General features: G+C 38.5%; 1 pseudogene across 1 annotated transcript in view; it reads left to right on the top strand.

Moving 5' to 3' along the window:
- LOC308241148 (neurofilament light polypeptide-like) overlaps nt 1–9,544 on the top strand; it is a 62,796-nt pseudogene extending 53,252 nt beyond the window's left edge. Inside the window, exon 5 of the transcript in view lies at nt 8,384–9,544. The product of the transcript in view is annotated as a neurofilament light polypeptide-like (transcript). The remainder of the gene's footprint in view (nt 1–8,383) is intronic.
- The last annotated feature ends 11,753 nt before the right edge of the window (nt 9,545–21,297 follow it).

The following is a 21,297-nucleotide window of genomic DNA, read 5'->3' as shown; positions in this document are numbered from 1 at the left end:
TTATTCTACCATTCACAACCCTTTTTAATTTCATTATAAATAAAACTAAAATATATATATTTGGATTTCAAGTTCAGGATAAGATGTATATACATACTATCTGTGTGTTCTAATGAATACTGAGGACTCTCACAAGTAAATAGAGTAGGAAAAATAGAGGTAAAGACCAGAGTTCAAAATACAATCAAAGCTGCAGTGAATTTAACATTTTTCTCTCTTCTGATATCTTCTGACTTGAACTCAGTGCACAGGAAGAGGTCACTGGGGCACAAGCAGACACAGCTCCATGAGAAAGCCTCTAGTTCTGGCTCAAGGAATATGGAGGGAACCGTTAACTCTCAAAGAGTGTTTATTCTTTTTTCACTCTATTGTTTTCTTTCCTCTGTTCTCCTTTGCTCCATTCCTTTAGCAGCTGGCAGCAATGGAAGTCTGAAGAGCCAAAATTCTGAGGGATGGGAGCTTTCCTCTGCCTTCAATGAAATGTGTTTCCAAAAGAATTGGTAAAATTCCATCACATTTTTTTTCTTTTTTTATTTCTCTGTCCTTGTTTTGCCTGGCTCCACATGCAGGAGCAGTTTCAGGGGTACACAGCAAAGCAAAGTATACAAAGCCCCAGCTTTTGTCTCACATTCCAGGAATAAGCCCAAAAGAAAGCAGGAAATACAGTGGAGGATGTGGGGAGGAAAGAGATACAGGAAGTTGTTTACGAATTTCTGCGCTCTTCCTCAAGTTTGCATCTATAAATCGGATCCCATTCAATACAAAAAACACTTTGAGAATTGAACAGATAGTCCACCATCCATGTCTGGATATTGGTTAGTGCATACATGGAAAAGATCTAAACAATGCACTAAAGGATTTGAATTAGACTTGACTACAGAATTGACTTCTGTAGCCCACAGAAGATTATCAACATTATCCAAAGGATTTAATCAAGATGCAGAGTCTCATTGTATAACATTAAAATGTCAAGGGTACAACTCAAAATTCCTAGAAATGTAATGAAGTAGGAGATCTCAACTCATGTGGAATAAAAACATTAAAACACACCAATAATAAAATGACACATATGTTGAAATCATTTGACAGATTTTAAAGAAGTTGTTAGTACACAGATCTTCAGAAAACAATTTAAACCATATTTGAAAACAATAGGAAAAATAATTTCAACAATTATACACAAGGTATACATTACTTAAAAGATAAAATAAAACTCACTAGATAGACTAATTAGCAAAATAGAGATGATAGAGGAAATAATGACATTGAAGATAGATCAGGATAAATTATCCAATCAGAACAATAGAATGAAAAAAAATAATAACTATACCCTTAACATTTCATCATGCAAAGACAAAATGTGTGTTTTGTTTTTGTTCAGCAAAGTGCTCAAAATATCATGAATAGAAACTTCCTGCATTTGGTGCAAGATATAACAGTAGAAGTTGAAGAAGCTTAGTGAATCTGAAATAGGGTAAGTACAAAAGAATCCATGACTAGACTCTTTATAATGACACTATTAAAAACTATAAATAAAGAAAACTATCTTTAAAAAAAACCACACACACAAAAAGAACAACAAAGATGTATTGCCTATAGGGAATAATAATTTGAATGAAAGCAGAATTTTCAATAGAAATCATGGACAGCAGAAAATAGAGGCACAACAGTGCAATCTGAATAAATTATGGACTAGAGTTAGTAATAGTGCATCATTATTAGTTCATTAATTGTGACAAATGTATTATACTAATGAAACATTTTAATCAGGTGGAAAACTGGATGTCTAGTATTTAGGAAGTCTGTATTATCTTTGCAACATTTCTTTAGTTGTAAAAATATACTAAAATTTTAAAAAATATTAAAAATAAAAAACTTCAAGATTAGGCTCAATAATAGAATTAATAAAACAAAGAATCAGTGAATTGCATGATAGAACCATACTGATTACTGAATCTGAATTAGATAAAAATAGACTGAAAAATGAACAGTCTTAGACTATCACATATGGTTTCAAGTTAATACTTCCAGAGCCCCAGAAGTCCAGGGGATAGCGGTTGGGACTAATAAAGTGGGAGTAATGGCTTATAACTTCCCATATTTGGAAAGAAAAAAAAAGACAAACTGACAGATTCAAGTAGCTGAGAATAACGAAAACTAAATAAACCTAAAGAAATCCACACCAAGACACCTAGCTGTCAAACTTTTGGAAATTAAGGAAAAAGTCTTAAAACAGTGAGTGCTTACCTAGTTCTGTAAAAAAAAAAAAAAAGTAATAACGTGAATGACAATAGATTTCTCACCAAAAATATAGATGCCAGAGGAAGTGAAACAACATTTTTCAATTATTGAATGAGAACAAAATTTTCTTCCAAGAATTCTGTCTACTGAAATTACTATTTAGAGTGAAGGGGAAAATAAATACATTCTCAAATAATGGAAAACTGAGAAAATTTGTTGCTAGCACAACTATCTTAAATGAATAGTTAAAGGAAACTCTCTAAACAAAATATTCAAATTTAAAAAATAAATCTTGGGACATTAGGAAGGAAGAACATAGAAATAGCAAATATGTGGACAAATACAATGTCATTTCCTCCTTAAATTTTCTATTTAATAGTTGAAGTGAAAATAGTTCTAAATATATGTCAAGAGAATATTTAAGATAATTACAAATCAAACTAAATCCAAGACAAGCAGCAAGATCACAATAATAATGGTAAGTGCAAAAATCAATAAAACAAAACTGAAAAGCAACAAAGAAAATTCATGAAACAAAAAGCTGATTTATTTATAAAAAGTCAATAAAATTGACAGACCTTAAAAAACAACAACACAGAACACCACAAAACAAAAAACAGGAGAAGACAAATTACTAATACCTGGAATGAAATGGGATATCACTAAAGACCTTAGAGACATAAATAATAATAATAATAATAATAATAATAATAATAATAATAATAATGGAATTGTTGGAACCACTCTATATTCATAAACTTTAACTTTTGGTAAAATGGAATAATTCTTTAAAAATCACAATTTGCCACTCACAGAAAATGAAATACTAATTTTAATAGCCCTGTAATTATTAAATAAATTGAATTCATTTATTTAAAAACTCCCAGAAAAGAAATCACCAAGCCTATATGGTTTTATTGGAGAATTCTATCAAACTTATAAAATAGAATGAGCATTGAGTCTAGAAAATCTCTTCCAGGAAATAGAAGAAGAGGAAACCTTTTCAACTCATTTTAGGAAGCCAGGATTACACTGATATTAAAATTAGAGGCATTACACAAAATGGAAACTATAGACCAGTAATTTTCAAAAACTGTGCCCTGGCACACTGGTGTGCCGCAAGAATTTTAAAAACATGCAAATACTGACTATTTAGCCAGGGACAGTGACCTCTTTTCCTTTAGATTGTCCAATTAAAAAATTAAAACAGCCAACACAACAACAGCCACCTGGTGTGAATGAATCAAAATTATACCTATTTGTCAGGTGGTAAAAAAATACAATTTTTGGTGAGCTTCAGAATTTTAGTAATCAGTTCATGTGTGCCATGAGATGAAAAGGTTCAAAATCACTTCTATAGACCAATATCACTTACTAATATATACATGCAAAAATTTTTATAAAATATTAGCAAATATAATTTAATGATATATACAACGGACACAGATACCAGGGGTGTGAGGGCATGAGTGGGGCAGGGGGGGATGGGGGGATAAGGAGAAGTATGTAATATCTTAATCAATAAAGAGGAAAAAAAAAGAAAAAGAAAAAAAAGACAAGGAGAAAAAAAAGAAAAAAAATAATAAAAATACATTATATAAAAATAATTATATATTCTGACCACATGGATTTATTTCAGCAATACTAACTTTATTCATTATTTGAAAATAAATCACTGTAAAACATCATATTAAACATCAGACTAAAGAAGAAAAATCACATAATCATATAATTTTATTCTGAAAAATCACTTGAGAAAATTTAATACCCATTCATTTAAAAACTCCCAGCATACTCTGGCTGGTGGGGCTCAATTGGTTGAGTGTCAAGTTTTGGGCTCCATCCCCAGGCCAGGGGGTTGGGGGGGTGTGGTTGTTGGGTGTAGGGGGCAGTCGATCATGTTTATACTCATCCATATTTCTCTCTCTCTCCTCCCCCTCTCATTTCCTCTCTCTCTAAAAGATTAATAAAATATATTTTTTTAAATAAAAAAACCTGTAAGTTTAAAACAACAACAATAAAAAACTCCCAGCAAACCTGGAAGGTGAATTCTAATTTTGATAAAGAGCATAAACTTTAGTGGACTTTTAACCCTACAGCAAGTATCATACTTAAAAATTAGTGTTTTCACCCTTAAGATTGGGAAATAAGCAAGATTATCTGCTTTCAACACTCTTTTTCAGCATATGACTACAAGTTCTAGAAAATGAAATAAGGAAAAAATAAATGAATGAATATATAAATGAATGAAATAAGAGATAAGCAGATTCATAAAAAAAAGAAATATAGATCATTAGAATTTTTATGGAGAAAAATCCCAAGGAATGTAAGAAACGAAGAATAAATACAATCAGAACTTCTAGAACTGAGTTCATCATAGTCATAGGATACAAAATTAACACAAAAATTATATATATTTATAAATAGGTAGTGACCATGAGAATAATCAAAATTAAAATGTTACAACATAATTATAATTGCTCTAAAAATGAAATACTTAAATGCAATTTTAACAAAACATGTAAGGACTAGTATGCTAAAAACTACAAAATACCAGTTAAAGAAATAATTATTTAAATAAATTAGGCCTTGTTCAAATTAAGCATACAGCATTCATGGATTGGAAGACTCAACAAAGTAAAGATGCAACTCTATCCAAATTGATATACAGACAGCAAATCATTTCAACTACTCTCACTTTCTTCCCGTTGGGATTTTTTTGACTGCATCTTTCTTTCAGAATCACTCAGGCAGCATATAGATGTAATTCAGAAATGTGAACATTTAATACCCCTAAGAAAACCTTCAAGTTTTGGTGGGAGTGGTGGACTGAACAGATGAATAGAATACTCCCACCTCCTATCCTTTAGGTAGAGAATGATGGCAGGCATTTGGACACATGTTAGGAGTCTCAAGCACACATTGCCCAGAGCAACAGTATTGGTAATGTACACTCAAGCTGCCTTTCCCTCCTCTCCTGCATCTTCAAATAACCACGTATCTATATAAAGTCTTCACTGGGGAAGGTTTTGTATTTTTAGAAACTTAATACAAGACAATACTAGAATGTGGAGAGCTTTCTTTCATTCTTGAAGAAAGGCTGCAAAATATACAGCATATCCTTCATTGTCTGAATTGCTGGTTCAACACAGAACCTATCGGCACACAAGTGGAAAATACCGTCCACTGTTAGCTTTGATATAACAACATTCTTTTTTTCTTAAAGGCTCTTAAAATTTCTATTACAATGCCATTTTTTTTGAAACTGAACTACATGTAAAGCTACCTTGCTTTTTGTGGATAAGTTATTCTGACAAGATAACAAATGGGATTGGGGGAGCCTTCAGTATTCTGCTTCTTAGGGCAGTTTTGTACAGCCACCCACTTCCTCTTCACATGAGATGTCTGCTATAATGTGCTCATTCTCTCCTTCTCATAACCAACCTTGGTGTCACTGAGAGCAGATTATATAAAAATGTAATTATGAGAGCATATATAACATGATTTAGTAAAATAACTAAATAAATAAATAAATCTTAGAAGAAATAAACCTTAAGAAAAAATAAACAAATGGATTTAAAATAACTAAATTAGAGTTTTAAAAAATACGCAAAACTCTATTCAAGGACTTAAATAAAGCCTTGTTTTGAGACATCCTGGTGACTCTAAGAAAGATCAGGTCACTCTGATCCCAATAGGAAATAACTTAATTTATATATAAACATAACTACTGTATTTGAAATGTAAGTAGTAAAAAGCTGTGGCTTAAGTCACTCAAGTGGCTTAGTCACTTAAGTGAATAACAAATTTCTAAAACAGCATCTGCTTGACATTTGAATATAAGTTGTAACTAGGAGCACACTATTTTTTAAAGAAAAAAAAATATTCTGATGCTGAAGATGGTAAGGGAGACTTTATTCAAGAAGGGACTACTGCCCAGCTGGTGTGGCTCAGTGTTTGAGTGTTGACCTATGAACCAGGAGGTCACAGTTTGATTCCAGGGTAGGGCACATACCCCAGTTGCCAGCTGGATCCCCAAGTGTGGCACCTGCGGGAGGCAGCCAATCAATGATTCTCTCTCATTGATATTTCTCTTTCTCTCTCCCTCTTCCTTCCATTACGAAATCAATAAAAATATACTTTAAAAGAATAAGGGACTACTGTAATGGGATTTGTAGTGGGAGAGATGGGTAAGATTCAATTTTGAATACAAGAAGAAAATGTGGGGGTTCATGGCCAAAAGCAAGATGGGGGGAGTGGATGGAAAATTACCAAGAGACAACCAGGGGTAAAGGGTGCTTCTAGCTAAACACAACTGACAAATCTCTTGCTGTAGGCTGGCCAGGATTTTTAGATATCACTGGGGTGGTGAGGGATGAGGATATGAGGTGTGATCATTAATAGAGGTTGAGGGTTCTGTCTAAACACACAGGATTCTTGGGAATGCAAAGATAGACTTGGATGTTCAAAGGTGGAAACCTAGTGATGAAAATGGCTGAGAGGATTCTGATTAAAGTTTAATCAAAGAGAAAGTCTTTGTCATAATTTATAATATACACTCTGCCAAATTTTGTTGGCTACAATATTAACACTAGATTTGTGATTCATAACATATATGCCATCTTTTACATATATAGTTGTTTAGACATTAAAAATGATAGAGTAGAAAAAGAATTTAGGATATGACTAAACAATCTGTTAATTGCATATTGGGAAAACTGAGATGCAGGAATGTGATAGAGGTGAGATCAGACCATAAATTTTTGGCAGAAGTTAGTCTCTGGGTTTTAGTTTTATGTCCTTTTGTTATAATATCAAAATACAGACCTATATTTTTAATATTCAAGAACATTTCCCCTTTTGGCAAAAAACATGTATGTTCTTAAATGAAATTGTTCAGTAACTATATCCAAATGGAATAACATTGGCTTTATTTATAATTTGGCAATTTCTCATATAGTAAATTTGGAAGCCTTTTAACAATGTATTATAGTTAGGTAGTTTTAAGTTCATGAATTTCTTCATGCATGAATCTTGTGCTTCTGACATTTGGCTGTTAATGTCAATTGTAATGCCATTGTCCATTTAGGAGTAATAATGTGGAGGTTCTTTTTAAATAACCACCTCCATTGAGTTACATCTTCTACTTATGACCAATAAAGTATGATGGTATAATTTTGAATTTATCTTTACATAGATTTTCAATGTTCCTTTTTTTAGTCTTAAAGCATTTCTTTTTTAAAGTTAAATAATTTTTTTTCTATCCCTTCTATGTCCTCTATCACCTCCACCCATTCCCCTCCACCCCAGCAATCACCACACTATTTTCCATGTCCATGAATTCTCTCTCTCTTTTTTTTCAATCTCTACCTCCCCCACACCACCCCCACCTCAAGCTGTCTATAAAACTGTTGAATGTAAAACAGTACCTATTAAAAATATGTAATTTTATGTGATATGCTATATCAGGTATTAGTCTCTGGTCTAAAATTTAATTAATTTTTTAACAACATGAATACATAAAATGGCTTTGCACAAAATTTAGAGTGTCATTAATATACACAAATATTATATAGCTAGCACTTCATACTTTATGGAGTGTTCATTTTCTGGGTTCCACTGATTATTTGGCAAAAGTTCTCAGCCATCATTTCAAAACCAGTATTCATATAGGAAACTAAGTAACTTACCATGAATTGTCAGCATTTATCAGTATTGCCTTATTGTCTTATCTGCCAGTTGGCAAAATTTGATTTAGAAATCTATACTAATAAAAGAGAAAGATGCTAATTCACTGTACCTCTGCTACACCCACAGCCAATCAGGAGTGATATGCAAATTAAGCCAACAAAGATGGCAGGTAAATTTGCATATGCAGGTGGGGCAGGCAGCACCAGAGGCCGCCCTCAGGGTCCAGGCCACTACTGGGACTGGGCAGGCCAGGCGGGCAGTGCCTGACGCCGTCTGCCCCTGGGGTCCAGGCGGTGATCGGGGACCTGGGTAGGCGGGGGTGGCCAGCATCTCTGGGATCACTGTCTGGCCCCAGGCTGCCTGAGGACACTGGTGGAGAAGACCTGGGTTGAACATTTTAATGAAAATGGGATGCCTGTGCCCCGCCCCACTGCACCCTGTCCCTGGCGAGGAGAGGACAGTGGACAGGTAGGAGGCACCGGGGCTCAGAAGGGACTGGGAGCAACCTGCAGGCGAGCTACCAGGAAGAGGTGCTGAACCATGAGGACGCAGAGCGCTGGCTTATGGAGGCATGCAAAGGTGCAGATGAGGCGGCTCTCGCAGGCACTGAGCTCGAAAAGCTCATCTACAGCCTGATGGACGAAATCACCTTTCTGAAGAAGGTGCATGAAGAGGAGATCGCTGAGCTGCAGGCGCAGATCCAGTACGCTCAGATCTCCGTGGAGATGGACATGTTCTCCAAGTCCAACCTTTCTGCCGCGCTCAAGGATATCTGCGCCCAGTATGAGAAGCTGGTTGCCAAGAACATGCAGAATGCAGAAGAATGGTACAAGAGCTGCTTCACCATGCTGACCGAGAGCAATGCCAAGAACACCTACAGGGTGCGCGCCGCCAAGGAGGAGGTGTCTGAAAGCCACTGCCTGCTCAAGGCCAAGACCCTGGAGATTGAACCAAGCTGGGGCATGAATGAAGCGCTGGCAAGCAGCTGCAGGAGCTGGAGGATAAGCAGAACTCCCATGTTAGTGCTATGCAGGACACAATCAACAAATTAGAAAATGAGATGAGAACTACAAAGAGTGGAATGGCACGATATTTAAAAGAATACCAGGACCTCCTCAATGTGAAGATGGCTTTGGACATTGACATTGCAGCTTACAGGAAACTCTTGGAAGGTGAGGAGACCCAGCTCAGTTTCACCAGCGTGGGAATCATAGCCAGCAGCTACTCCCAGAGTTCCTAGGTCTTTGGTCGATCTGCCTACGGTGGTTTACAGACCAGCTCCTACTTGATGTCTGCTCGCTCCTTCCCTTCTTAATACACCAGCCACATCCAGGAGGAGCAGATTGAGGTGGAGGAGACCATTGAGGCTGCAAAAGCCGAGGAAGCTAAGGATGAACCCCCCTCTGAAGGAGAATCTGAAGAGGAGGAGAAGGAGAAGGAAGTGGCTGAAGAAGAGGAAGGAGAGGAAGAGGAAGAAGGTGCCAAGGAAGACTTTGAGAATACAAAAGAGGAAGAAGGAGGTGAAGGTGAAGGAGAAGATGCCCAAGAAGCTGAGGACAAGAAGAAAGATGAAGGTGCTGGGGAGGAACAAGCAACCAAGAAGAAAGATTGAGCCCCCCTTTCCTTAATTATTTCAGGGATAATTCTCCTGAAACCAGGTCAACCCTGTCACCATCCAAGCAGCTGAGTTCCCGATACTATATGAATTAAGAAGTCAATATATGTAACATTCTGAGGTGACTCAGGTTGGACATTAAATGTTGTGCTATGACTTTTCTCCTTATGCAGAGTATCTGTTTGCTTGCAGAGCGGCTTCCTGGCTTGCTACCAGCCTGTGCATGGTCCACGCTTATGAGTTCAGGATCTATGACAATGTGAATAATTCAGATATTTACAATAAAAACACATGAATACATGAAATCACTGATGTTAATGTTAAACTTCATGGAAAAAATAGTCCTTTGGATCTTTGGTGGTTAGAAGTTAAAGACCTCAAATCATGTGCAATAAACAGTAAATAAAGTTACAATGAATGACAAAAAAAAAAAAAAATACATTAGGGGCCAGGAAACGTTCAAAGAACTGGGGAACCATTCCCAAATCAGGAAGGGAAGTCACAGGGTGTATATTATTGTTACGAATACAGTATTTCCTACTACTTACAACATAAACAATGTAATGTATTAGATGGCTTCCTATCGCATGAAGTATGTATTCTCATAGAGTAATACTGGCAGATATGTTATAGTTATGGCAGTATGTCATATCCTATTTATATTAATAAAGGGGTAATATGCTAATTAGACCATGAGACCTTCCAGATGTCCTTCCGGACAAAGCCATGGTGGTGGGGCTGAGGCAGAGGTGGTTAGGGGTGATCAGGCCAGGAGGGGAGGGCAGTTGGGGGTGATCAGGCTGGCGGGGGGGTGGCAGTTGTGGGCGAGCAGGCTGGCAGAAGGGAGCATTTGGGGGTGAGCAGGCCGGCAGGGGGATGCAGTTGGGGACAAGCAGGCCAGCAGGCAGAGTGATTAGGGACAATCAAGCAGGCAGGCAGGTGAGCGGTTAGGAGCCAGCAGTCCCAGATTGCAAGGGGGTTGTCCAACTGCTGGTTTAGGCCTGATCCCACAGGGGTTCCAGATTGGAGAGGATGCAGGCCAGGCTGAGGGACACCATCCCCCCCCCCCCGGGCACGAATTTTGTGCACGGGGCCACTAGTGTAAATTATAAAGGTGGTTAGAAGTAATTTGGAGTCAGGAAGATATTAAAGAAAGAAAGAAGATAGAAGTATTACTTCCAGTCAATGTCACATCAACAGGTACTAGTATATCTTGGAAGGGAAAAATTATAAACTTATATTTAGGTTTTGATAATATCTGCAGTAACTATTATCTTCTAGTTATGACCAGTGTGGGCAAGACACATCACATAAATCTTTTTTGAATCTTTCACTAGCCTCTCAGACATTTATTATCCTTGATGAGTGGGCTAATAAACATGAAGTTAATTTGTCAAAAGTAGCATAGGTAGTAAATGATAAGGTCATAATTAAATTCTTACAAGGAAGGAGTTCTATTCCCCTAGTTATGTTGAATTATTTTTTGTTGTTAATCCTAGCCTGAGGATATTTTTCCCATTGATTTTTAGAGAGAGTGAAAGGGATGGGGAGAGACAGAGAAAGAGAAACATTAATCTGATAAAGACACATTGATTGGTTGCCTCCCACATGCACCCCAACTAGGGCCAGGATCCAGCCTGCAGCCAAGGTATGTGTCCTTGACTGGAATTGAACACAAGGTCCTTCAGTATGTGGGCTGACACTATATCCACTGAGCAAGACTGGCTAGATTTTATTGACACCAGTGCATGAAATTCGTGCACTCAGGGTGGTGGGAGGGGTCCCTCAGTCCAGCCTACACCCTTTTGCAGTCCAGGAGCCATCAGGGGTTAGTGCTGCCATTGAGGCGGGAAAGGCTCCCACCACTGATGCTGCGCTTGCCAGCCATGAGCCTGGTTTCTGGCTGAGCGGCGGGCCCCCTGTGGGAGCACACTTACCACCAGGGGGCAGCTCCTGTCTTGAACATCTACCCCTGGTGGTCAGTGCATGTCATAGTGACTGGTCATTCTACCATTTGGTTGATTTGCATATTAGCCTTTTATTATATACTAGAGGCCCATGGCATGAATATTTGTGCAATATGCCTTCCTTCCTCTGGCTGCTGGCACTGGTTTTCCTCCAGCAGGCGGGACCCAGACCTTTGCTCTGGCCACCACCTTCAGTCTTTGCTCCAGCCTGAGCACCGCTCCTGTAGCTCCCTCCGCTCTCCGTCCTCCCCCTCATAGCAGGCGTCCTGCCCCAACTGGCTGCTCCACACCTGCATGTGTGCTGCCCAAAGGCCTGGAGAGGCTGGAGGGTGGGGCCGCCACCATCTGTGTTTGGTTAATTTGCATACTCACTCCTAATTGGCTGGTGGGCATCACGGAGTGACGGTCAATTTGCTTATTTCTCTTTTATTAGTGTAGACTAGTGGCCCAGTGCATGAAATTCATGCACAGAGGGGGGGTTCCCTCAGTCCAGCCTGCACCCTCTCCCACAGGGATTGAGCCTAAACCGGAAGTCGGACATCCCTCTTGCAATCTGGGACTACTGGCTCCTAACCGCTCATGTGCCTGCCTGCCTGATCGCCCCTAACTGCCTCTGCCTGCCTGCCTGATTGCCTCTAACTGCCTCTGCCTGCCTGCCTGATTGCCCCTAACTGCCCTCCCCTGCCAGCCTGGCTTCCCCCAACTGACCTACCCTGCAGGCCTGATCTCGCCCCCAACTTCCCTCCTCTGCCAGCCAATTTGGTTCTGATAGGTTGGTTTCTATGCCAGCCAGCGTCAAAAGCTCTGCCTCCTAGGCAGCCATTGGTTCCTCACACTTCACCCAGATTTGGTTCTGATTGATCGGTTTCTATGCCAGTCAGAATCTCTGAGCCTATCAACGGGGCCTGATCAGAAAGGCAGAGCTGATCAGAAGCCCTGGTGGAGGCCTAGAGAGAAATGGAGGCACAGCTGTTGGCCAGACTCGGAGAGAAAGAGAGAGGCAAGTGCTGATCAAAAGTTGCCACAGAGGCAATGTATCAGTCCTAGCTTCTCTCTTCAGGCCTCTCTCTGGCCCTGATTTGCAGCCTCCTCAGCAGTCAGTGCTGGGGCACTGTGCTTGCAGCGGAAGCAGTCAGTGTTGGGTTGCCACGGCAACCTAGCGCTGACTGTAGGATTGACTTCCGGTTGGTCAAGCCTTGGTTATTACTGGATGTTATGGCCCAGGGTTTTTATTATAGAAGACTAGAGGCCTGGTGCACAAATTCATGCACCAGTGGGGTCTCTTGGCCTGACCTTTGGGATTGGACTGAAATTGGCTCTCCAACATCCCCTGAGGGGTCCTGGATTGTAAGAGAGCACAAGCCAGGCTGAGGGATCCCACCAGTGCATGATCGGGGCTGGGGAGGGACATGGGAGGTTGGCCAGCGAGGGAGGGACTATAAGAGAGCTCCAGGGCATGTCCAGCCCATCTCACTCCATCCCAATCAGCTGGACCCCAGCAGCAAGCTAACCTACTGGTCAGAGTGTCTACCCCTTGTTGATCAGTACCCGTCATAGAGACTGATCAACCAGTTGACTATCTGCCCCCTGGTGGTCAGTGCATGTCAAAGCGAGCGGTTGAGCAGCCTTAGCATATCATTAGCATATTACGCTTTGATCGGTTGAATGGATGCCTGGACACTTAGCATATGAGGCTTTTATTGTATAGGAGGATTTATTGAGAGGATTTATTTAACTAAACTGAACTGTTGTCAGATGACTATGGCAAAAATGGTGGGGATCAAATCATTGACAGAAAAATAGAGTCATTAATGTGACTTAGTTGAGGAGGGCAATTATCTTTCTTTGATAATTTTTTAAATCAATACATATTTTAGCTTTTCCATTATATTTAAGCTTTTTCTGGATGGTTTAGCAAGAGAGGAAGAAGGAAAGAAAAAAAGAAAGGAAGCAAGGAAGGAAGGAAGGAAGGAAGAAAAAAAAGAAAGAAAGGAATGAAGGAAGGAAGGAAGGAAGAAAGGAAAGAAGAAAGAAAGAAAGAAAGAAAGAAAGAAAGAAAGAAAGAAAGAAAGAAAGAAAGAAAGAGAAAGAAAGAAAGAAAGAAAGAAAGAAAGAAAGAAAGAAAGAAAGAAAGAAAGAAAGAAAGGAAAAAGGAGGGATGGGGACAGGAAGAGAGGAAAATAATGAAAATCTACTGCCAAAAATGAGACAGAGACATAATTTAAAAGGTGAATAAAAAGAACTAAGAGAGAGACAATGCTATCAAGACAATAAATAATGTTTTTTAAAATATTAGTTAATCCCCCTACACTGTATTTCTTGCATTTAGCAACACTGTGTTTATTGTAAATGAGACTTAGAATATAATTATTTCTCCTCCAGAAAGCAAAATGAGAATTAAAGAAAAGTGAACAATATGATGATTCTGAGGTTATATACAGGCTTTTCTAATACTGTTAATAACTATTAACTTTTAAGAAATGCCTAGTATATGTAAAGTACATCACATATGCAAGCATCATTCATTACATTCAAAAGAATTCTCTTTCTTATGTATTTTCTTCCCAACCACTTTATATTAAGACAATTAGTGTTCTTTTTCTTGTCTGCCATTCGTATTTCTTCCTTTGAGGAAATAAATTAATGAAAAAGAAGACAAATTTATTGTTTTCACTTTACTAATAGATAATGTGTGGTTTTCTTATTAATGAAGGAAGGGTTATCTACTTCAGTTTTTATTTCTTTTTTTAAAAAATTCTTTATTGATTAAGGTATTACATATGTGTCCTTATCCCACCATTACCCCCCACCTCCCAATCATGACCTCTCCCCCCTGTTGTCTGTGTCCATTGATTAGGCTTATATGCATGCATATAAGTCCTTTGGTTGATCTCTCCCCCTTATCCCCCCCTCCCCTATCTTCCCTGAGGTTTAAAGTTCTGATTGATGTTACTCTGTCTCTGGATCTATTTTTGTTCATCAGTATATGTTGTTCATTATATTCCAAAATGAGTGAGATCATGTGATATTTATCTTACTCTGCCTGGCTTATTTCACTTAGCATAAAGCTCTCCATGTCCATCCATGTTGTTGCAAATGGTAAGAACTCCTTTTTTATCGCAGCGTAGTATTCCATTCTGTAGCTGTACCACAGTTTTTTAATCCACTCATCTGCTGATGGGCACTTAGGCTGTTTCCAAATCTTAGCTATGGTGAATTGTGCTGCTATGAACATAGGGGTGCATATATCCTTTCTGATTGGTGTTTCTAGTTTCTTGGGATATATTCCTAGAAGTGGGATCACTGGGTCAAATGGGAATTCCATTTTTAGTTTTTTGAGGAAAATCCATACTGTTCTCAGAGTGGCTGCACCAGTCTGCATTCCAACCAGCAGTGCACGAGGGTTCCTTTTTCTCCGCATACTCGCCAGCACTTGTTGTTTGTTGATAATAGCCATTCTGACAGGTGTGAGATTTACCTGTTGATTTACCACATTGTTGTTTTGATTTGCATCTCTCTGATGATTAGGGACTTTGAGCAGGTTTTCATATGTCTCTTGGCCTTCCTTTTGTCTTCTTTCGAAAAGTGTCTATTTAGATCAGTTGCCCATTTTTTGAATGGGTTATTTATCTTCTTTTTGTCAAGCTGCATGAGTTCCCTGTAAATGTTGGAGATTAAACCCTTATCGTTGATATCATTGGCAAATATGTTCTCCCATGCAGTGGGCTTTCTTGTTGTTTTATTGATGGTCTCCTTTGCTGTGCAAAAGCTTTTTATTTTGATGTAGTCCCATTTGTTTATTTTCTCTTTAGTTTCCATGGCCCTAGGAGCAGTATAAGTGAAGAAATTGCTTCGGCATATGTCAGAGATTTTTCTGGCAGTGGATTCCTCTAGTATTTTTATGGTTTCTCATTGTATGTTTAAGTCCTTGATCCATTTTGAGTTTATTTTTGTGTATGCTGTAAGTTGGTGGTCTAGTTTCATTTTTTTGCATGTATCTGTCCAATTTTCCCCACACCATTTATTGAAGAGACTGTCTTGACTCCATTGTATGTTCATGCCTCCTTTGTCAAATATTAATTGAGCATAATGATTTGGGTTGATTTCTGGGTTCTCTATTCTATTCCATTGATCTACATGTCTGTTTTTGTGCCAGTACCAGGCAGTTTTGAGAACAGTGGCTTTGTAATACAGCTTGAAATCTGGTATTGAGATCCCACCTACTTTGTTCTTCTTTCTCAGGATTGCTGTGGCTATTCAGGGTCTTTTTTTTATTCCAGATGAACTTTTGGAGAGTTCTTTCTAGGTCTGTGAAATATGCTGTTGGTATTTTAATGGGGAGTGCATTGAATCTATAGATTGCTTTGGGTAGTATGGATATTTTAATGATGTTGATTCTCCCAATCCATGAACATGTTATGTTCTTCCATCTGTTTACATCTTCCTCTATCTCTTTTTTCAGTGTCCTGTAGTTTTCCGCATATAGATCTTTTACCTACTTAGTTAAGTTTATTCCTAGGTATCTTAATTTTTTTGGTGTGATGGTAAATGGGATTGCTTTTTTAGTCTCTCTTTCTGTAAGTTCGCTATTGGTGTATAGAAATGAGATTTCTTGGCGTTAATTTTGTATCCTGCTACATTGCCAAATTCATTTATTAAGTCTATTAGTTTTTTGATGGAGTCTTTTGTTTTATTCATGTGCAATATCATGTCATCTGCAAATAAGGACAGCTTTACTTCTTCTTTTCCAATTTGGATGCCTTTTATTTCTTCTTCTTGTCTAATTGCAATGGCTAATACTTCCAGTACTATGTTGAACAGGAGTGGTCTGAGTGGGCATCCCTGTCTTGTTCCTGTTCTTAGAGGAAATAGTTTTAGTTTTTGCCCATTGAGTATGATGTTAGCTGTGGGTTTATCATATATAGCTTTTATTATGTTGAGGTATGATCCTTCTATTCCCACCTTATTGAGATTTTTTATCAAGAAAGGGTGTTGGATTTTGTCAAATGCTTTTTCTGCATCAATTGATATGACTATGTGATTTTTATCTTTCAGTTTGTTTATGTGATGTATCACTTTTATTGATTTGGGGATATTGTACCATCCTTGCATTCCTGGGATAAATCCTACTTGGTGTATGATCTTTCTGATGTACTGCTGGATCCGATTTGCTAGAATTCTTTTTTTTTTTTTTAAATATATTTTATTGATATTTCACAGAGAGGAAGGGAGAGGGATAGAGAGCTAGAAACATCGATGAGAGAGAAACATCTATCAGCTGCCTCCTGCACACCTCCTACTGGGGATGTGCCCGCAACCAAGGTACATGCCCTTGACCGGAATCGAACCCGGGACCTTTCAGTCCGCAGGCTGACACTCTATCCACTGAGCCAAACCGGTCTCGGCGATTTGCTAGAATTCTGTTGAGGATTTTGGCATCTATGTTCATGAGGGATATTGGCCTGTAATTCTCTTTAATTGTGTTGTCCTTATCTGGTTTTGGTATTAGGGTGATGCTGGCTTCATAGAAGGAGCTTGGAAGTGTTACTTCCTCTTGAATTTTTTGGAATAGTTAGAGGAGGATAAGTTTTAGTTCTTCCTTGAATGTTTGATAAAACTCCCCTGTGAAGCCGTCTGGCCCTGGGCTTTTGTTTGCTGGAAGCTTTTTGATGATTGCTTCAATTTCATCCATAGTTATTGCCCTATTGAGATGTTTATATTCTTCTGGATTGAGTTTTAGGTTATATTTTTCTAGGAATATGTCTATTTCCTCCAGGTTGTCTAGTTTGTTGGAATAGAGTTGTTCACAGTATTTTTTAACAATCCTTTGTATTTCGGTGGGGTCTGTTGTTATTTCACCTCTTTCATTTCTGATTTTGTTTATTTGGGTCCTCTCTCTTTGCTTCTTGGTGAGCCTGGCTAGAGGTTCATCAATCTTGTTTACCCTTTCAAAGAACCAGCTCTTGGTTTTGTTGATCTTTTGTATTTTTTGTTGTTGTTGTTTCAATGTCGTTTATCTCCACTCTGATCTTTATTATTTCCTTCATTCTGCTTACACTGGGCTTTTCTTGTTGCTCCCTTTCTAACTCTTTGAGTTGTCGGATTAGGTAATTTATTACCATTGTTTCTTGTTTTTTGCAGTAGGCTTGTAGAGCTATGAACTTCCCTCTCAAGACTGCTTTCGCTGTGTCCCATAGATTTTGGATTGTTGTGTTTTCATTGTCATTTGTTGCCATGATGTTTTTTTATTTCTTCTCTGATCTCTCTGGTAACCCAGTCATTGTTTAATAGCATGCTATTTAGTCTCCAGGTGTTTGATTTTTTTTGGATTGTTTTTATTGTAGTTGATTTCCAGTTTTATGCCACTGTGATCTGAGAAGATGCTTGATATGATTCCTATCTTCTTGAATTTGAAGAGACTTTGCCTATGACCCAACATATGGTCTATCTTTGAAAATGACCCATGTGCATTTGAGAAGAATGTATATTCTCTGGCTTTGGGATGAAATGTTCTGAAGATGTCAATTAATTCCTACTGGACTAGTGAGTAATTTAGGATTGATGTTTCTTTGCTGATTTTTTGTTTAGAGGATTTGTCCAATGGTGATAGTGGGTTATTAAAATCCCCTACTATGACTGTATTGCTGTCAATCTCTCCTTTGATATCTTCCAGGAGTTTTTTTATGTATTTGGGTGCCCCTGTATTGGGTGTGTATAAGTTTACCAGAGTTATTTCTTCTTATTGGAATGCTCCCTTTAGTATTATGAAGTGGCATTCCTTATCTCTTGTTATGTCCTTCACGTTGAAATCTAGTTTGTCAGATATAAGTATTTCTACCCCAGCTTTTTTTTCAGTTCCATTAGCCTGAAAAACCTTTTTCCATCCCTTTACCCTCAATCTGTGTGTGTCTTTTTTTCTGAGTTAGGTTCTTGCAGACAGCAGATATATGGGTCGTGTTTTCTTATCCAATCTGTTACCCTATGTCTTTTGATTGGGGAATTTAAGCCATTTGCATTTAAAGTTCTTATTGATAGGTAGTTATTTTTTTGCCATTTTTATTCTTTACCCCTGTGCTCCTTCTTCACTTCCTATTTCTTTTTTTTTTTTTTTTTTTTTACAGCAGACCCTTTACCATTTCTTGCATTGCTGGTTTGTTGGTAATAAATTCCCTTAGTCCTTTTTTGTCTGTGAAGCTCCTGATTTCACCTTCAATTTTGATTGATAGCCTTGCTGGGTACAGTATTCTTGGATTCAGACCCTTCCTTTGCATGACTTTGTATATTTCATTCCATTCTCTTCTGGCCTGATGAGTTTCTGTGGAGAAATCAGTTGCTAGTCTGATGGGGGTTCCTTTGTAGGTAACTTTCTGTCTCTCTCTGGCCGCTTTTAAGATTCTTACTTTGTTGTTGGTGTTTGCCAATTTAATTATAATGTGCCTTGGTGTTGGTCTTTTGGGGTTCATTTTGCTTGGGACTCTGTGAGCTTCTTGGATTTGTGTGGGTTTTTTCTTCCCTATATCAGGGAAGTTTTCTGTCATTATTTCTTCAAACAGGTTTTCTATTCCTTGCTCAGTTTCCTCTCCTTCTGGAACACCTATTATGCGGATGTTGTTTTGTTTTGTGTTGTCCCAAAGTTCCCTTAGGCTCTCCTCCTGCTTTTAATTTTTTTTTCTAGAAGGGGCTCTACTTGGGTATTTTTTCCTACCTTGTCTTCTAGCTCACTGATGCGGTCCTCTGCTTCTTCTAGTCTACTCTTGTTGCTTTCGATTGAGGTCTTTACAGCAGCGATGTCATTTTTCATTTTTTCTTGGTTCTTCTTCATTTCCTCTTGGATCTTACTCATATTGTTGAATTTGTCTTCCATTTTTTTTCAGCCACCTTATGACCATTTCTCTGAATTCTTTCTCTGGCAGGTTGCTTGCCGCCATTTCACTTACTTCCTTTTCTGGTGATGCCTGATTTTCTTTCATACACGGGCTGTTCTTTGTCTCCCCCTGGTCTCTCTTCTCCGGGAGTCTGTTTATGTAGTTCTCTCTCTCCTGTGTTGATTTAAAGGCACAAAATACATCACAACCAGGCACACCACACAAGGCACTGAACAGAAATGTATTCACAATATCAATAACCCCACATAAAGGTGACCACCAGAGAAAGGCAATTTAGGGGATACAAGAGAAAGAAGAAGAAAAAAAAAAATAAAGGAGTGCCAAAATGAAATTGAGAAAAGGAAAAAAAAAGTAAAGGAAAAAGAATGAGAATAAGAAATAAAGGGGGAACAAACTATATATATGGGGAGAAAACTCCAATAGAACAGCCACTTATCCCAACACATGCCAGCAACAAGTACCAGAAGATGAATGCAAACTACAAACAACAACTAATATCAAGTGAGGTGAGGGAAAACAGAAGCAAAAAACAAAAACAAAGCAAACAAACAAACAAACAAAAAGAATAAGCAAAACAATCTCACAAACAAGCATAAAAAATCGATATAATCAACATTCAAGCAAACAACAACAAAAGGGCAGAGAGAAAAAAAATTCTTTTGGATAGTGAAGACAGAGAAGAGAGAGGTGTGTATGAACTCGGAGCAGGGGATTGGAAATTAGATATATAAGTAGGGTGAAATTTTAACAGGTGGTAAAAAGAAAGAATAGGGTGAATCCAAAGCAGGAGAAGGGTAAGAGAAACAGGACAACAAAAGGGGAAAAGTTAGGAAGAGAGTGATGGCATAAAGGTAGAGTTGAGATAGAGTAGAATGATGATAAAGGAAAGATGAAAATAGAATGTAGAACACTAATCTCAAAGTCAAATAAAGAGAAAATAAAATGACACCTTTTTTTAAAAAAAGGTAAAATAGTAGTAGTAATAATACTGATTGAAAATAAAAATGTAATAATTAAAAAGGTAAAATCAAGTGAGGAAAAAAGAAAAAAAATAGTTTCTTAAGTAAAAGATGAAAAAAAAATTAAAAAAAATAAAAAAATATATAAAATGTGCAGCAGTGAAGGTCATTCACTTCCTCTATTGTTCTGTTTGGCACGTGTTTTTCCTAGTCAGGACAGTATTGCAGTTCCCTGTGTTCCACTGCTCCTCAGTGTTGTAAGCCAGTCCTGATTTTAAGCAGGCAGTGTGTCTTACTCTCTTGTATTTCTTTATTTGTGATTACACAAGAGTCAATTTGTGATTCAGCCCCTGGATGGCAGTGTTTCTGGATTGACCTCCAGGTCTATAGGTCCTCTCTAGCCTGTGCTTAGATCCTGCTTTCCCTGTGGCACTCAATACCGGTTTCTGGGAGTGGGCTGCCCAGAGCTGGTTCTCCGATGGTCACTCCCATCTCTGATCCCAAGGTTCCAGAAAAACAACTTTCCCCTGCAGTCTCCTAGAGGATCTCCAACTGGGTGATCCCATGCACTGGGCTCAGCAATCAGAAGCAAGGATTTAAAGAGGAGAAAGCGCAAGTGTGCAAACTCCGGGTCTGCACATAAGCCTGCGCAATCCCCTCTCCCGCCTTGTGTCCAAACAGCTGGCACACTCCAAAAATTTTTGGGCTGTCCTTCTGCGTCAGATCAAAATGGGTTGCTTTTTAGAGGTCTCCTCTGTTAGCAGCTCTGAGGACACCCTTCCACATTCATGGATCGTGCCAGCCCCAACAGCCATGCATTTTTCTAGGCGCAGACTTCCCCCAGTCCTCCAGCTCCTGCAGTGTGTGTGTTTCTCTGTCCTGTCAGGGCCAGAGACCTCACCTTATCCCAGGCGAAATCTGACCTTTCCGTGGTGGAG

Source organism: Plecotus auritus (genome assembly GCF_963455305.1).
Source record: "Plecotus auritus genome assembly, chromosome: 1".
NCBI classification, from domain to species: Eukaryota; Metazoa; Chordata; class Mammalia; order Chiroptera; family Vespertilionidae; genus Plecotus; species Plecotus auritus.
The sequence above is the reverse complement of the archived record's forward strand: the minus strand, read 5'-3'. Positions and strand labels throughout refer to the sequence as shown.